We start from the raw sequence: 16,747 nt of genomic DNA on the forward strand, positions 1-16,747 counted from the left end.
GGAACCACTGATCTAATGAGTTTACTGTATTTGAACCTGGAACTCCTTTGCTTGAGGCTGATTTTTCTTCTCAAGAGTAGGCAACTTGGTGTCTCCTCAGGAGTACTCCTCAGGAGTAGGCAACTTGGTGTTTCCAGATATTGAGAAGGTTAACCTCCATGACCCTCACCAGTAGCACACTGTACTGGGTCCCATTTCATTGGATTGCAGATCTGATCCAGGCTTTATCTTGAACTTAGCTATCTGAAGTGCTAAGCCTATTTTGGTTATAGGATTCAGCACCTTAGCAGTTCTTTTAAAGTTCAGGCCATATTTGGTGTAGCATCTACTCAAGCACATTAATAAAAATGATCCGGAGCCAAACTATAAGGGTGAACCCTTTTAGTCTTTCTGAAAAAAGTAAGTGTGCTGTTCAAGGTGGCATTGAATCAGACTATTGCCAAAAGTACAAATTTAAGTATAATTAAGTAAATTGTGTTTTTTTTAACTGCACCTAAAGCCCAATTATCAACTGTGGAGAAGCAGTATCTATTGCAGAGTGAAAGGTAGCCATAAAGAATCCATGAAAGGAACACAAGATCACAACCTTTCTGTTTAAACAAACCCAGAGTGACACAGTTTTATAGCTGCGCTTCCTGTGTATTTTCATTCTCCGTCTTTTATCTTTATAGCCATACATTGAAAATGTGTTCAGTTGAGCAACTGCTGTTGGCATTTGATATAAGTCACAATGAATAAAACAGGTTACACTACCAGCTTTGGACATGAGCTTTTCCCACCCACTATTTCTGTTGTGCAATACAAGATGTGTTTATACAAACTCTTTCTTTCTGGGAAGCTTTTGTACTTCTAAACAGGATTTTTCAACTAGTTCAAGTAAGTGTTTACCCTTCGTATTAGGGTATATGTTCCTATAGATGTCTGAAGACCACTTCTCCATTTTCAGGAAAGAAATGATTTCAGAAAATCAATGCCTAATAGGAATTTTGCTTGAACATGCCAAAACACTGGCTCTCCTCCTTCTAACATACAATCTACCAAGTAGAGCTCATCTCAGAACTAACATATCTTCCAAATCCAAAGGAATACCATGTGTGTTGCTTGGAAATATTTAGACCTGAAAATACCAATGTAAGATCCTCAGGAGGCAACAGAGAAGTAATCAACACTTTTCAATGGTTTTAAAATTAAGTATGGAAAAAAAGTGGAAATTTAACGGTTAACTACATAAATGTAACCAAAAATGCATCTATGTTGTAGAATTATTTCATACCGTTACTCCATATCAGGCTGCCTGGAATCTAAGATCACCAATGGAGGCCATGTTATTTATCCTACAACCCCATGAGACTTGGATGTTAGGTACACAGGACAGGGTTTTCTCTATAGAAGCATCTCAATTGTGGCGATGCTTCCCATGGGAGGTACAGTTGTCTCTATCTGTTCTGTTTTTCTGCTGGCCAGTGAAAACTATGATATTTTGCATGGCATTGGAGTACTAAAAATACAGATGCCTGCTCTGGCTAATTATCAGGTTATTTAATCAGGAATTTGGCCTGATTTTAATGGGTTTTAGGCCAAGGTTGAGTATTCCTTATCTGAAATGCTTGGGATCAGAATGTTTTGAATTTTGGTGGGTTTTTTGGATTTTGGAATACCTGTGTTTGCATATATGTATGTAATGAGATATCGTGGAGTTCAGCTCCAAGTCTAAATGTAAAATCACAGCAGGTTAAATCACTGAACTGCTAAACTTGCTGACCAAAAGGTCGGTGGTTCAAATCTGGGGAGCAGGATGAGCTCCCAGCTTCTGCCAACCTAACCGTTCAAAAACATGCAAATGTCAGTATCTCCAGCGGGAAGATAATGGCACTCCATGCGATCATGCTGACCACATGACCTTAGAGGTGTCTATGGACAAAACCGGCTCTTCAGCTTAGAAATGGAGATGAGCACCAACCCCCAGAGTCAGGCACAACTAGAATTAATGTCAAAGGGAAACCTTTACCTTTAAGGTAAAGGGTAAAGGTAGTCCCCTGACATTAAGTCCAGTCATGTCTGACTCTGGGATGTGGTGCTCATCTCCATTTCTAAGCCGAAGAGCCAGCGTTGTCCGTAGACACCTCCAAGGTCATGTGGCCGGCATGACTGCATGGAGCGTCGTTACCTTCCCACCGGAGCGGTACCTATTGATCTACTCACATTTGCATGTTTTTGAACTGCTAGGTTGGCAGAAGCTAGGGCTGACAGCGGAAGCTCACGCCGCTCCCCGGAATCGAACCTGCGACCTTTCGATCAACAAGAGCAGCAGCTCAGTGCTTTAACCCACTGCGCCACCGGGGGCTCCACCTTTTATATATACAAATATATTTTAATAATTTTGTGCATGAAAGAAAGTGTCTAAGTGGTTTTCAAACACTGAGTATTAGGGATGAAAATAATCTGAATTGATTTCAAATATTTTGTATGTGTATTTTGCTTGAGGTGGCTTCAACATCTTAGTAATGTTTCAGAAATGACTAGAAAGTACAGCATAGATAACCAAGTTAACTGAAATGTCTAAAAAAAAGAGAGAGAGATTGTAGTGAGAAATTTAGTATTGGACCATAATCTATGAGGAAATAAATCTGTGACCTTCTTTGCCAGGACATGAAAGGCTAGCAGCTAGCCACAAGCAAGCTGAGTAGGCAGAGTAGTGACTAATAATGCAAATGGCATAGGGATTGTGACTACAGCAGAAGGAATAGAATATATCAACAGAACAAAACTTCACATTGATTTTTGTGAAAACTAGCAGCCATCCAATGTGAACTGGAAAATCAACACTGTTTGGTTGTCATTCAAGGTATGTTCAACATGAACTGAAATATACTGGTACTACTAACTGATAATGTCACAGCATGGTTCCTCAAATGAAAAAAAATACCTTTATTTGTTTTGGTATAGGCTAGCCATTAGATGTTGCCAGCTTCTGGCACTTAGAATTAGCTGTAAAAATAATATATGTTATAACAAGAAGTGATTGTGTTGACTAATTTCAGCTACCACAAGAACTGCAGGTTTGGAATCCCAATGTGTTTAGCTAATCTAGAAGGCCAAATCAGACACAGACAGGCTAGAAGGCAAAACCAGAGGTTTTTTCTCAATGGTCAAAGAGGATGTCAGTAGAGAAAGCACTCCAAAGTACTGACATACCACAACTGTGAACATAGAGCATTTTTATTTCTTTTGACAGCTATTCAAGAAATCCACACCAGTTCCTGATTGATCGAAAAAGAGTGTCTCAGGACCTGTTGGATGTCTTTGCTGATTGGCCCTTCGTATAGCGGGTAATTCAATAAATTGTCATTGGATCATTTGAAGTGTCAGTCATTCTAATGATTGGCCTCTGAAAGCGCAGTCACAAAGGAATGTGGTCTGGCAATATGTAATGAGTCCTTGATGGGTTTAATGTGTTAACACAATAAAGCTGATCCAGTGTACACAATGGATACTTGGGGATGATGACCATATCAATAGGTGAAGCTGACTTGATGCACAGGTGCCTGATCTTTCCAGCACACATACCTCAGGTAGTCCCGATCTTATTAATGTCAGAGACCCAGAGACTCTGAGATGAATTTGTTGATTGTTTCCTCTCATGTCTCCCAGTTCATTGTGAGAGGATTATGGAAATGGAAGAAGGGGGTTGGGAGTGTTGGAGCAGCATTCTAAAGGGAAATTCATGACAAAAGGTTATTTTGGAGAAATAGTGCATGCATTTGCCAGATCTGGTGAAGTTACATCCAGGATTTCATATATTTAATTTATTTTATACTTTGGGGGTGTGATTTCTCAATATCAATTGTACCCTGCTGGGTATTGGATGGTGAACATAATAGACTTTTCAAGTGTTACTTCTATTTAGAGACAGTTGCTTGGGGATAGTGCCCAATAACTAGAAACAAATGCAGAAGCCGGCGTTCTGAAGTCAGAGCCCATCATGGTGCAACCCACCTCTTCAGTGAGGCCATAATAATGCCTGATGGCTCAGAGCCATGACAGCCAACACTGTGAGGGAAATGGGGAAGAACTCCTCAATGTAGCAGCTTTGGTGGATCAGAGATCCCTTCTACACTGCCAAATAAAATCCAGATTATCTGCTCCTCACCCTCGGCCCCCAGTCTCCTGGTGCACCATTTCCTCGTGCCAGGAGGGCACGAGGAGGGAACTTATGGTGGCCAGGTATATACAGTATTGCAAAAATGCACATTTTCCAGGTGGAATTGGGTTATAAGATCACATTTTAAACACCTGATTTTTAGCTCTTAATCCAATCCCTCCCACACTTTGGTTAAACGTCATTTAGCCACAACCCCCTCCCTTTTAGCCCAGTTACTTCTGGGTTTTACAGCATGTGTAGAAGGGCCCTCAGGCTTGATCTACATTGCCCTATATCCCAGAATCTGATCCCAGAAATGTTTTGTTGAAGCAACCCAGTGATCCCAGATTATTTGCTAATGCCAAATTATATGGCAGTGTAAACTCATACAATCTGGTTCAAAGCAAATAATATGGGCTCAGATCCTGGGATATAGGATAGTGTAGATTTAGGACCCTTCTAAAATGCCATATAATACAGATTGTCAAAGAAGATAATCCACATTATCTGCTTTGAACAGGATTATATGAGTCTACACTGCCATATAGCAGGGGAGGTCACATAGCTGTAGAGGTTTGCTTAGCCTGTGGTGTACATACAGACAAATCATGCACCAAAAGCTACTCTAACACTTGCAGTGATCCAAGAACCCACTCTGTGGGCCCCTTCTACACTGCCATATAATCCAGATTATCAAATCCACATTATCTGCTTTGAGCTGGATGATATGCATCTACACAGCAGTATAATCAAGGTCAAAGCAGATAATCTGGATTTTCTATGGCCATGTAGAAGGGGCCTGTGTGTCTTGGCAGAAAGTCTCCCTGATGGTTCAGCTGTTGCAAGCCAGCTGAGAAAACCAGAGGGAGAGAGAGTGCATAGCAATGCCATTACTCCTATTTTCGTTGTATTCCAGTAATGGCAGCCCAGGACATTTGCAATACTATCAGGGACTCTGGCATGTGTGTGTGGTAACACAGAGGATTCATGGCTGCACAGAAATGCTTTGCAGCTGTGATCATTTTACAGGGTTAGTATGAAAGCAGATGTCATGTTCTTTCTGTGTTTTTTCTTACTGTCATCCTTTTTCTTTGACTCACCACACCGGCTTTGTCTTCTGATTAAAGCTATTCCTTGTAACGACTGGGTGGGGTAGTGGGTGGAATGTCCATACATATGTGTGGGAGTGGGGATGGATTTGTATAAGACTTATGCAGCAGTCTCTTGAACAACCTGCTCTCAGTGGCATCACTCGGTGAGTGTGGTGGGACACGAGATAGGGTGTCCACTGACTGTCTCAAGCCTCCCAGCCAGGGCACCCCTGGTGTTGATCTGTTGTGGCCAGTGGTGGAGGTTCTGGTGCCTTCTGGCAACTCTTTCTCGGTCTGGAAGGGTTGCTGTCCAGACCAGGAAGGGAAGGCAGTAGCTGTAGGGGAGAAGGGAGCACAGAGCAGTGTAAGGCCATGAAGGGAGGTGTTGAAGCAGGAAGGAGGGAGATGCTGGAGGGCAAGTACTTTTTCCCACCTGTTGCCACATGTCCTTTAGTGGCCCCCTGAACTCTTGCTGTGCCCCAATGTTTGTCAGCAGTGATATTCTCCTCTTTCTCCATTGCCAGTTCCAACAATGAGGGAAAGGAGTTGTTGGAAAGGCCAAGCTCGGTTGGTGGTGACAAGGGAAAAGGCCTTCTCTGTGGTGGCCCCTTGGCTCTGGAACTCCCTCCCCAGGGAGATCAGACAGGCTCCCACTCTCTCCATTTTCCGCAAGGAATTAAAAACTTGGCTGTTCTGTTTTGCCTTTGATTAAGCAGCTCACCACAGAATTTCCCGACCTATCCAGCACTTTAACACGGTCCCTTTCTGGCACTTTAATAGCCTAAGGACATTTGCCTCCTAGCCCAGCCCTCCGATTATCTCACTTTCCCTGGCTCTACTTAGGATTCATTGCACATAGTAATTATGAACCAAACCCAGCACTCATGATAGCTTTTAATTGTTTTTATAATGTTGTCTGATTTTATGTTTATTGATGTTTGATATTGCTTGTTTTGCAATGCTTATTTTAACCTGTTTTGTTGGGCGTGTCCCTTTGTAAGCCGCCCCGAGTCCCTTCGGGGAGATGGAGGTGGGATATAAAAATAAAGTGATGATGATGATGATGATGATGATGATGATTATTATTATTATTATTATGGAGGTCAGTAGCTCCAAGCAGTCTGTCCAGCATAACTCACCCACTGTTGAAGATGAGCCTTCAGCCGTAACAATCACTCCCCAGCATTCTGAGCAGGCCCCTCAAAAGGAAGCTGAAACAAGTAAATCAGAAGAGGCTAGCAAGAGGTGAAACATATCCCAACCTTTGAAATGCAAGAAAGGCCATGCAGAGTATCTCAGGTCTGTGAGATTAACATAGAAATCAGAACGAAACAAAAAACCAGCTGAGGCCGCATGATAAAAAGTGGAGGAGCTCTGGGTAGCAGGCAATGTTGTATTTATTCTCTGGATTTTGGCTCTGCTGTCCTTTGGTTTGTTTCCAAGAACTCCTGGTGTTTCACTTCTGGACTCCAACCCTAGCTTGTTGTTACCCTTGTCTTGAATACTGACTCTGCTGCTCTTCTGACTCTGGACTGTGAGCTTGGCTAAGGTCACTATTTCTTCAGTTTTTTAGACTACTGTAATGTCTGATCTTGGCTTTCATTTGTTCATGGCTTGACTTTTGTTGGATCTACTTTGCCATATAATCCAGATTATCATTTCTTTTTCATGTCAGGAGCAACGTGAGAAACTGCAAGTCTCTCCTGGTGTGAGAGATTTGGCCGAGATTTGGCAAGGACATTGCCCAGGGGATGCCCACATGTTTGATGTTTTACCATGCTGTGGGAGGCTTCTCTCGTGTCCCCACATGAGGAGCTGGAGCTGACAGATGGAGCTCAACCCACTCTCCCTGGATTCGAATCGCTGATCTACTGGTCAGCAGTTGTGCCAGCACGAGGGTTTAATCCACTGCGCCAGCGGGGGCTCCATCAAAGCAGATAATCCACATTAGTGGCAATGTAGACTCATATAATCCAGTTCAAAGCAGATAATATGGATTATCTAATGTGGATCAAAGCAGATAATCCACATTATCTGCTTTGAACTGGAGTATATGGGTCTACATTGCCATATAATCCAGTTCAAAGCAGATAATGTGGGTTTTATATGGCAGTGTAGAAGGGACCTTTGTTGCTTCTCTGGCTTGACTTCCACTAATTAGACTTTGAAACTTGGCATTAGCCCACCTGGATTGGTTTGTTTTGATTTCAAGCTTCTGATTTTGAACTTGATTTGTGGACATCCCAGCTTGACCTTCAAGGATTCCTGTATCTGACTTCTTGATTTTGGACAATTGGCTTTGATTTGCTTATTCCTTTCTGTTGTTTGTTTTGGAGTGGGCTTCTGATAAACAACTATTCCATCTATCTCCTCCCTATCCTACTTCTGCAGGGCCACGGGGATCCTTGGAGAGCCTGGTCTGGGCCACATCCTGCCACTCTTGTTGCTCCAGGAGCCAAGACTGGATCTTTCCCTCTACTGGCAGCTCCCTCTCATTGGAGTTACAGAGTAGCTGCCTGCCTGGGAGTGACACACTGAGTTAACGCACTGAAGTGACTCCAATCCTATTGCTGATACTGTCTGTTCTGTCTTCCCCACCTTGTGATATCTGCCAATGAGGATTGGGGCCCTTTCAGACTACACAATTGTAGAACTATGATTCCATTTGAACGACCATGACTTTTTTGTGTGTCAGGAGCAACTGGGGAAACTGCAAGTCGCTTCTGGTGTGAGAGAATTTATTTATTTATTTACAGCATTTATAAGCCGCCCTTCTCACCCTGAAGGGGACTCAGAACAGCTTACAAGATATATATAAATACAATAAATTACATTATTAACATAGCACAATATCAGTATTATATATTACTATATTGTACTATACCATTATATTGTAATATTATTAGTAATATTACATGTAATATAAAATATATAATTATAATATTGCATTATTAGTTTTATATTGTATTACATTATAATATTATAAATATATGTATATATATTATATTATATTATATTATATTATATTATATTATATTATATTATATTATATTATTAGCTTAGCACAGGACACAAGGTGGAACTGTCTTTCTGTTCCCCTCTCTCTTCACTCTGGCCCAGAGCAGCAGTTGGTTGCCTGCAAGGACATTGTCCAAGGGACGCCAGGATATTTTGATGTTTTACCATCCTTGTGGGAGGCTTGTCTCATGCCCCCGCATGGGGAGCTGGAGCCGATAGAGGGAGCTCATCCATGCTCTTCTCGGACTTGAACCTCTGACTTGTTGGTCTTCAGTCCTTCAGTACCATGTCTTCAGTCTTCAGTACCATGGCTGTTGTTTGGTGGAGCACGAGAGCTCTTTGGGTGAGCATTCTAAATATCCCTCCCTGAACTACAAACTACCAATCTCCAGATTCCATAGGATGCCATGACCGTAAAAGTGGAATATACTGGTATAGTTTTGTAATGGAAAAAGAAGACCGGGCCATACGGAAGCCTCTGTGCTACACCAGGCTTATCCCCAGACTTGTAATGTGAGTCTCCCGAGTCTAGGAAATTTCATGTAAGTTGGTCAGTATTTATTTCCTGTTCTTGGGTACTGAACACCTGTTACTCTCTGGGGAGAACTGATACTTGTGTGCCTGATATGCCAGACCCTGGGGAGACAGCTGCTCTTTTTTATGAAGACCTGAGCTAAAGAAAAAAGGAACACAATATATAATTTTTAGTTTAAACTTTGAATTTTTAGAATCTCTGATCTTGTTCGTCTTCGACATGACTGAACTCCAAATTTACCCCCCCCCCAACATAGGAGCCCCCAGTGACACAATAGGTTAAAGTGCTGAGCTGCTGAGCTTGTTGACCGAAAGGTCACAGTTTCGAATCTGGGGAGCGGGGTGAGCTTTCACTGTCATCCCCAGCTTCTGTCAACCTAGCAGTTCGAAAACATGTAAATGTGAGTAGATCAATAGGTACCGCTCTGGTGGGAAGGTAACGGCGCTCCATGTAGTCATGCCGACCACATGACCTTGGAGGTGTCTACAGACAATGCCGTCTCTTCATCTTAGAAATGGAGATGAGCACCACACCCCAGAGTCAAACACAGCTGGACTTAATGTCAGGGGACAACCTTTACCTTTCCCCCCCCAACATATGCAGGAAATATAGAGCTAGAAATATAGAGGGGAAAGTTTTCTGTTGATGGAAAAGAATCACCAGGACCATACCCAAATACAAGATAGCTAGTTATTAAGCATCTAACTTTGGTCTGTAGAACTGAAATCCAAATAAGTTAAGAAAAGCTATGAATAATTTCATTTGAAAGGGGATAATTTTGGGGGAGTTGTATTGTTGAAGGCTTTCATGGCCTTCAACAATATTTTATTTTATTAAGATAAATATACTAAATTGAAAAGATTTGAAATTTTACTTCAAATGGATAAATTGTTTATATAAATAATACCCATAAAGCCCTCTTTGTCAATAAGCCAAGCCAAAGTTTGGCCCCTTCCTCTTTCAATCCTCTCTGAAACTCTTCCAATCAATCGATCCACTGATTGATCCCTTGTCCTATCTCTTCAATAAGAATCATAGGACAAGAGTCTCCCAATACAAAACACTCTTTCAGTCAATCGATGAATCAATCAATCAATGGACTGATCCATTGATTGATTGATGGATTGATCAATCAATCAGTTAATGGATGGATTGATCAATGATGCCATTCATTTCCCTCATAGGACAAGATAGACGCTTCTTTACCCCAAGTCTCCAAAGAAAATCCCTAAAAGGATCTCTTTCAATCAATCAATCAATCAATCAATCAATCGTGTATTAATGCTAAATATGGTGTTTGATGTTTAGCAGAAATATATAACCATAAAGAGAACTGAAATCCAAGTAGTTGGAATTCATACAACAAGAACTGTTTATATTGGCCAACTTTTGCTTGTTCTGTACACTTGTAGTACCGGTTTGGTACCTTTCCAGATTGTAAATATTCAGATCACTAGTGACAGCACTTGTGCCCAGTACTTCCCCCTTTAAAAGAATCTGGTTTCCATGAACTCACATGGGAAGGACAGAAGTAACCGCAAAAACAGAACAAAAGAAGCAAACATTGGGCCCTTCCACACAGCCATATGACCCAGAATATCGAAGCAGAAAATCCCACAATATCTGCTTTGAACTGGGTTATCAGAGTCCACACTGCTATATATTCCAGTTCAAAGCAGAAAATGTGGGATTTTATTCAGCTGTGTGGAAGGGGCCATTGTCACAACTGTGATATTTTTCTTTATCCTTGATTTTTCACCAGTGAAATTTCTATATGTTTTGCACATAAACTTCGAAAGATGGGGAAGATAATGAGTACCTCTGTGAGCAAGCTTTGCTGTTGAGAGCGGCAACAACCGAAAACAAAAACAAGCTCTTCATGGTGGAAAAAAAACAGAATAAGCCCAACTGTTTTTTGGAAAAAGACATATTTCTGATACTAGGAATCAGACGATTGGATGCTTGTCATTGGATTCCATATGGAAGAAAAGTAGTGTGTTTAATATATATGCATGCATGCATACATACATACATAATCACTATGGGAAATGTGGTCAATTAATACAAATTTATATCAACAGTATTTAGACATATGTTTTATTCTGTGTCTGTCCGCCTGACTGTCTCTCTTGGGGTTGTAAAGATTTGCACATATTCTTGTCTTCAGTAAAAAAGAATGTATTGACGCAAAATTGTAAGAAATATGGATAGAAAAAAATCTGTCAACTGATAAAAACATTCAAAAATGTACAAAAGGCTGTCATGTCACCTTTTGAAATATTTAAAATGTTTTCAACTTTTGAGATGTTTCGTTCTTGCGCACGAGAGTGAAAGAAATAAAGTTTACATAGAATGCCCAAGGCACATGCATACAATTGTGCATTGAAGGAAAAGAAAGACCCTTTGGCACCAATACCACAAGATTAATACATATTGCTAATTATTCATTTGTATTTTAACACTGGCTACACGTATTGGTTATTATTAAAAGATTTATCATTGTCCAATAAACAAATTGTCTAAGCAAACAAATAAACAAGCAAACCTTTCTGCCAAAAATGTTTTCTGCCAAGAATAGCACTCCTCTTTTCTGATTTGCATTATATTTATTAATTTCCACCACAAAACATTGGGAAATTTCAGTAACTGCTCCATTGTAAGAGAGAGTGCTGTCTTCTGTTTTTGAATAATTGTCACTGGGTTTATCTAACAAATATATAGTCGTCGAAGGCTTTCATGGCCGGAATCACTGGGTTGTTGTAGGGGTTTTTTTTGGCTATATGGCCATGGTCTAGAGACATTCTCTCCTGACGTTTCGCCTGCATCTATGGCATGCATCCTCAGAAGTAGTGAGGTCATTTATAGGATTGCAAACAATAATATTTTCCTTGCACCCAAAGAAAACTGAAAATGCAAAGTGTACCATATTCAATGTGTTGTCGAAGGTTTTCATGGCCAGAATCACTGGGTTGCTGTGAGTTTTCCAGGCTGTATTGCATGTTCCAGAAGCATTCTCTCCTGACGTTTTGCCCACATCAAGCTGGCCAATTGCAACATTCACACTTGCCTCAAACAGGCAAAAGTTCTTTCTCCCACTCTGGACATTCCACAGATATATAAACCCCACTTACCTAGTTTCCAACATATCTCACAACTTCTGAGGATGCCTGCCATAGATGTGAGCAAAATGTCAGGAGAGAATGCTTCTGGAACATGGCCATACAGCCTGGAAAACAGCACCATATCCATTTATTATAGTCTTTCCAATGTAGCAGCCTTCCTCTATTGCTGGACCACAGTTCCCCAAATGCCCAGTCCCGGCCATGCTTATAGTTCAAAATATTTGAAAGGAATTGCTGTGCATTTGAGGGGGAATAGCATCTGTTATAGAGACTTACCAGATGATCTGTCAAAAATGAAATAATTCACTAGATGAACTGTCAAAAGCAATTTGCACTGGCGATCTGTCTTTCTTCCATCCATCAACATGAAGTGGATTTCAGTCATGTGTCCAAACACTGCTCATTACAGGGACAGAACTGACATCACATGTCATGAGGCTTTGTAAAAGTGTTGTATGGGATCACGTCCCCATTTTTCAGACAATCCATTTTGTCCGTCTCCAAATAAAGATTAGGCTTTCACTGTCATAGCCATCAATGCTCCTTTTTGGCAAAGGAAACAGCTCTTGGAGAGAGAAAAATATTTGATCTATTTTCATCACAGCTATAAGCATACTCATGTTGTGATATTAGGCATCACAGTCAAATTCTAAAGTGGGGCGAAATCGAACAGATTAACTGTGAGAAAGGCAGTCTCCTGCTACTGGGTTTCTGGGGGTAAAGGTTATTTGCAGGATCCGTGTCTGGGCAGCCTCAGAGGGTTTGGGATTTTTTGGGAGGTTTCTGGTGTTTTTGGTATCATTAGCATTGCATTCCAAAGCATTAAATTTTTTATTGCATTGTGTGTTATACCAAGTTGTTTTGTTGCTGTTCATTCCTTCAGTTGCTTCCGATTCTTCATGACCTCATGGATTACCCATGCCAGAGCTTTCTATTGGCTGTCACCATCCCCTCCTTCAGGGTCAAGCCAGTCACTTCAAGGATAACATCCATCCATCTTGTCCTTGCCCTCTTCCTTTTTCCTTCCTTTCCCCCCAAATTATCATCTCCAAGCTTTCCTGTCTTCTCATTATGTGGCCAGAGTACTTCATCTTTGCCTTTTATAACCTTCCCTCCAGTGAGCAGCCAGGCTTTATTTCCTGGAGTGTGGACTGGTTTGATCTTCTCGCAATGCAAGGCACTCTCAGAATTTTCCTCCAACACCACACTTCAAAATTGTTTATCTTCCTTCGCTCAGCCTAGCTCTTGCATCCATAGATTACTATGGGGAATACCAATGCTTTAAGTATGCGGATCTTTGTTGCCAACGTGATGTCTCTACTCTTCACTATTTTATTGAAATTGGTCATTGCTCTCCTCCCAAGAAGTAAGCGTCTTCTGATTTCCTGGCTGCAGTCTGCGTCTGCAGTAATCTTTGCGCCTAGAAATACAAAGTCTGTCACTGCCTCCACGTTTTCTCACTCTATTTTCCAGTCATCAATCAGTCTGGTTGCCATAATCTTGCTTTTTTATGTTACTCTATGTGGAGTTGCCTCTGAAGACTGTTTGGAATCTCCAGCTAGTCCAGGTTGTTCACCAGCGTGGGGTACAGAAAGAGTACAACTCCCTTGCTACACCAGATCCACTGGCTGCCTATTTGCTTCTGAGCACAATTCAAAGTGCTGGCTTTAGCCTATAAAGCCCTAAACAGTTCCAGCCCAGTTTACCTGTCTGAATATATCTCCCTTTACGAACCACCAAGGACCTTAAGATCATCCGGGGATGCCCGGCTCTCGATCTCACCACCATTGCAATCACGTTTGTTGGGGACAAGACACAGGGCCTTCTCCACAGTGGCCCCTCGTCTCTGGAACTCTCTCCCTAATGAGATCAGATTCGCCCCCTCACTCTTAACCTTCCGGAAAAAACTCAAATCCTGGATGTGGGAGAGATAATATTTTTAATGGACTACAATGGAGTGTTTAGGTCGGTGATTTGAACTGGTGAATTGTTTTAATGTATATTTAGGGTTAATTTGTGTTAATAATATTTTATGCTATGTTTTACTTTGTGTTGGCACTGAATAGTGCCTGTTGGTAGCCGTCCTGAGTCCCTCTTTGGAGGTTGAGAAGGACGGGATACAAATGTTCCAAATAAATAAATAAATAAATATTACCTAGTTGTTATTGTTCCAAAAACAGTATTTATGCCAATGCAGCACCATAAACTGCTTTGTGATGATAGTTTTTGCCTAGGAAAAATGATATATAAAATCTAAATCTCAGAGCAAATTTAATAAATAAGATAAGCAATGGCCAAACAATTGGTAACAGATTGTTAAGAAAAAGCATTGCTTCACAACTGAGCATCGAGACTGACTTGGCTATTATCATGAAGGAGGTATAAAACCTCTCACTAGAAAATAAATGATGACCAACTCTTGATAAGCCTCAATTGTGTGACAGATTAACAAGCATAAGTATCAGTGAACTGGTACTTAATATTTACAATGAAGTGAATTTATCTAATAGAGGCTAAAATCAAGTCATTAAATATTAACATTAATGGAACATGTGGGAACTGAGAAAGCCTTCATAAAGTCAAATAATGCTGTGCACCCTTGCCCAACTAGCTGTGCATCCCTGCTGTGCATCCCTGCCCAAGAAGCCCCCACTTTTGCTGAATGAGATTGTTTTCACTCTTTTTCCAGCATCATATCTCCTTTTATTTGCTACCCTGCCTTCCACCTGATTGATCCTTTGTTTCTCTCTTTGTCTTGGTCCCCTTTTAGGTGGTGGTTGCCCTTGGAAACCCCTGTCTCTCCGGACATGTCTCGTCTTGCTTTCTGTCATCGCATTTCCCCTGTTGAAGACAAAACAAGAACATATGGATAAGAAGCGACACTCCTAAGGATCCTGGGCATTTTGTTACCTGGGAGGCTTTCTGCTTCTTGAATGCAGTGTGCGTCCCTGGTACGCTGTTGCCCCTGGATGTTGTTTTATTCATGAAGAGCAACCCGTGCTTATTAAATAAACGTTCCCACAGGTGTACTGCATCTTGTCAAGAGTGTTTAAAGACAAATATTGAGCAAACCAATCTCAATTCAAAGGAACAATTATAAAATGATCATGTGTACAAACATGTCACTTTATAGATGGAAACTCCCTCTTTGCTTAGTGCTGTTCTGAGCCAGATTCTCTGCCGCTGTCTGTTGTTTCTTTGATGATTCAGGCTGCGCTAAATCGCTGCTTCTTACACTGTGGGTCCTAATCCCAAATGGGGTCCTTTTAGCTTAATGTTGGGGTCATGAAAAATTTGGCAACAGTAAAAGGTTTCTGAATACCATGGATCTGTAAGCAACAACAACATGCTGTGTGTACAGTGGACTCTGCAGAAAATGCTTCACCTGCACACCACAAAAAGAAATATCACTCCGCTTAGCAAGTTTTGCAAACAATGATTTATTATCAGCCAATGTTAGATTGTTTTTATAACTGCAGTAGAGTCTCGCTTATCGAACCTTCACTCATCCAACGTTCTGTATTATCCAACGCAGTCTGCCTCCCGCCTGGATCCACAGCTATTTCAATACATTGTGATGTTTTGGTGCTAAATTCGTAAATACAGTATTTACTACATAACATTACCGTGTATTGAACAGTTTTTTCTCTCAGTTTGTTTTTAAAAACTTATTTCTGTGTACTGGCATATGGAGAGGAGGATGAGTAGAAGTTTATATTCACTCAATAGTCCTGTTCTGAATATGTCATCATACTCTGACTCTGTTGGTTTTTGGCTTTGTTGACTCTGCTGACCTCGCTGGCTTCATTGGCTGTATTACTTTTTAATATTGATTTTAAATGGATGTTAAGTGTTGTTTATATATTTTATGTTTAATGTCTATTATGTTGGATGTGGATTAATTAATTGTTTATTTTTCTATTTATGTATGGAATCTTGCACTGAATGTTTGCCATCTTTTGTTGTAACCCGCCCTGAGTCCCCTTGGGGAGAGAGGGCCAAATATACATAACGATTATTATTATTATTATTATTATTATTATTATTATTGCAATTTGTATCTATTTGTGTACCCTTTGATCAACCTATACAGTTATACATGCATATTCTTTCCAATAGGTAGTGACAGATACTTTCTCCACTTCTTTGCACAATGTAGACTAAGCCTGTTAAATGCTTCCCTTCATTCAGCTTAGCTCATTGCAAATTAAAGGCAAGCAAAATTGAAGGTGTTTGTTTTAGTATTTGTTTTAGTATTCTATTCTAGTATTTGTGTTAGTATTCTACACAGTTAAAAGGTAAAGATTTCCCCTTGACATTAAGTCAAGGGGAAACTCTGTCCGACTCTGGAGGGTGGTGCTCATCTCGGCGTTGTCCATAGATACCTCCTAGGTCATGTGGCCAGTATGCCTGCATGGAGCGCCGTTACCTTCCCCCAAAGTGGTACCTATTGACCTACTCACATTTGCATGTTTTCGAACTGCTAGGTTGGCAGAAGCTGGGCCTAACAGCGGGAGCTCACTCCACTCCCCAGATTTGAATCACCAGCCTTCCAGTCAGCAAGTTCAGCAGCTCAGCAGTTTAACTTGCTGCGCCACTGGGGCTCCTATACTGTATATGTTACAACCCCATATATGTGGAAGATATATTCCTGATCTGATTGCAGTTACCCCAAAACCACAAATATGATTAAACACCATTGAATTACCCAACTTTTAGTCCCAGCCATTGAATTACCCAAATGTTAACTCTCTGGGAAATTGCTATGTCCTCCAGAGTAACTATATGGTACAGTTCACTATAAAATTGTATTAGAAGACCTAAATATTTCCAATAAGAA

General features: G+C 40.9%; 1 long non-coding RNA gene across 1 annotated transcript; it reads left to right on the forward strand.

The window, feature by feature from the left end:
- The first annotated feature begins 5,343 nt into the window (after positions 1–5,343).
- On the forward strand, positions 5,344–16,135 carry LOC137096125 (uncharacterized). The gene is made up of 2 exons (XR_010909300.1): positions 5,344–5,396; positions 14,678–16,135. It is a non-coding gene; the product is annotated as an uncharacterized lncRNA (long non-coding RNA).
- The last annotated feature ends 612 nt before the right edge of the window (positions 16,136–16,747 follow it).

Source organism: Anolis sagrei, chromosome 2 (assembly GCF_037176765.1).
Source record: "Anolis sagrei isolate rAnoSag1 chromosome 2, rAnoSag1.mat, whole genome shotgun sequence".
Taxonomy (NCBI): domain Eukaryota; kingdom Metazoa; phylum Chordata; class Lepidosauria; order Squamata; family Dactyloidae; genus Anolis; species Anolis sagrei.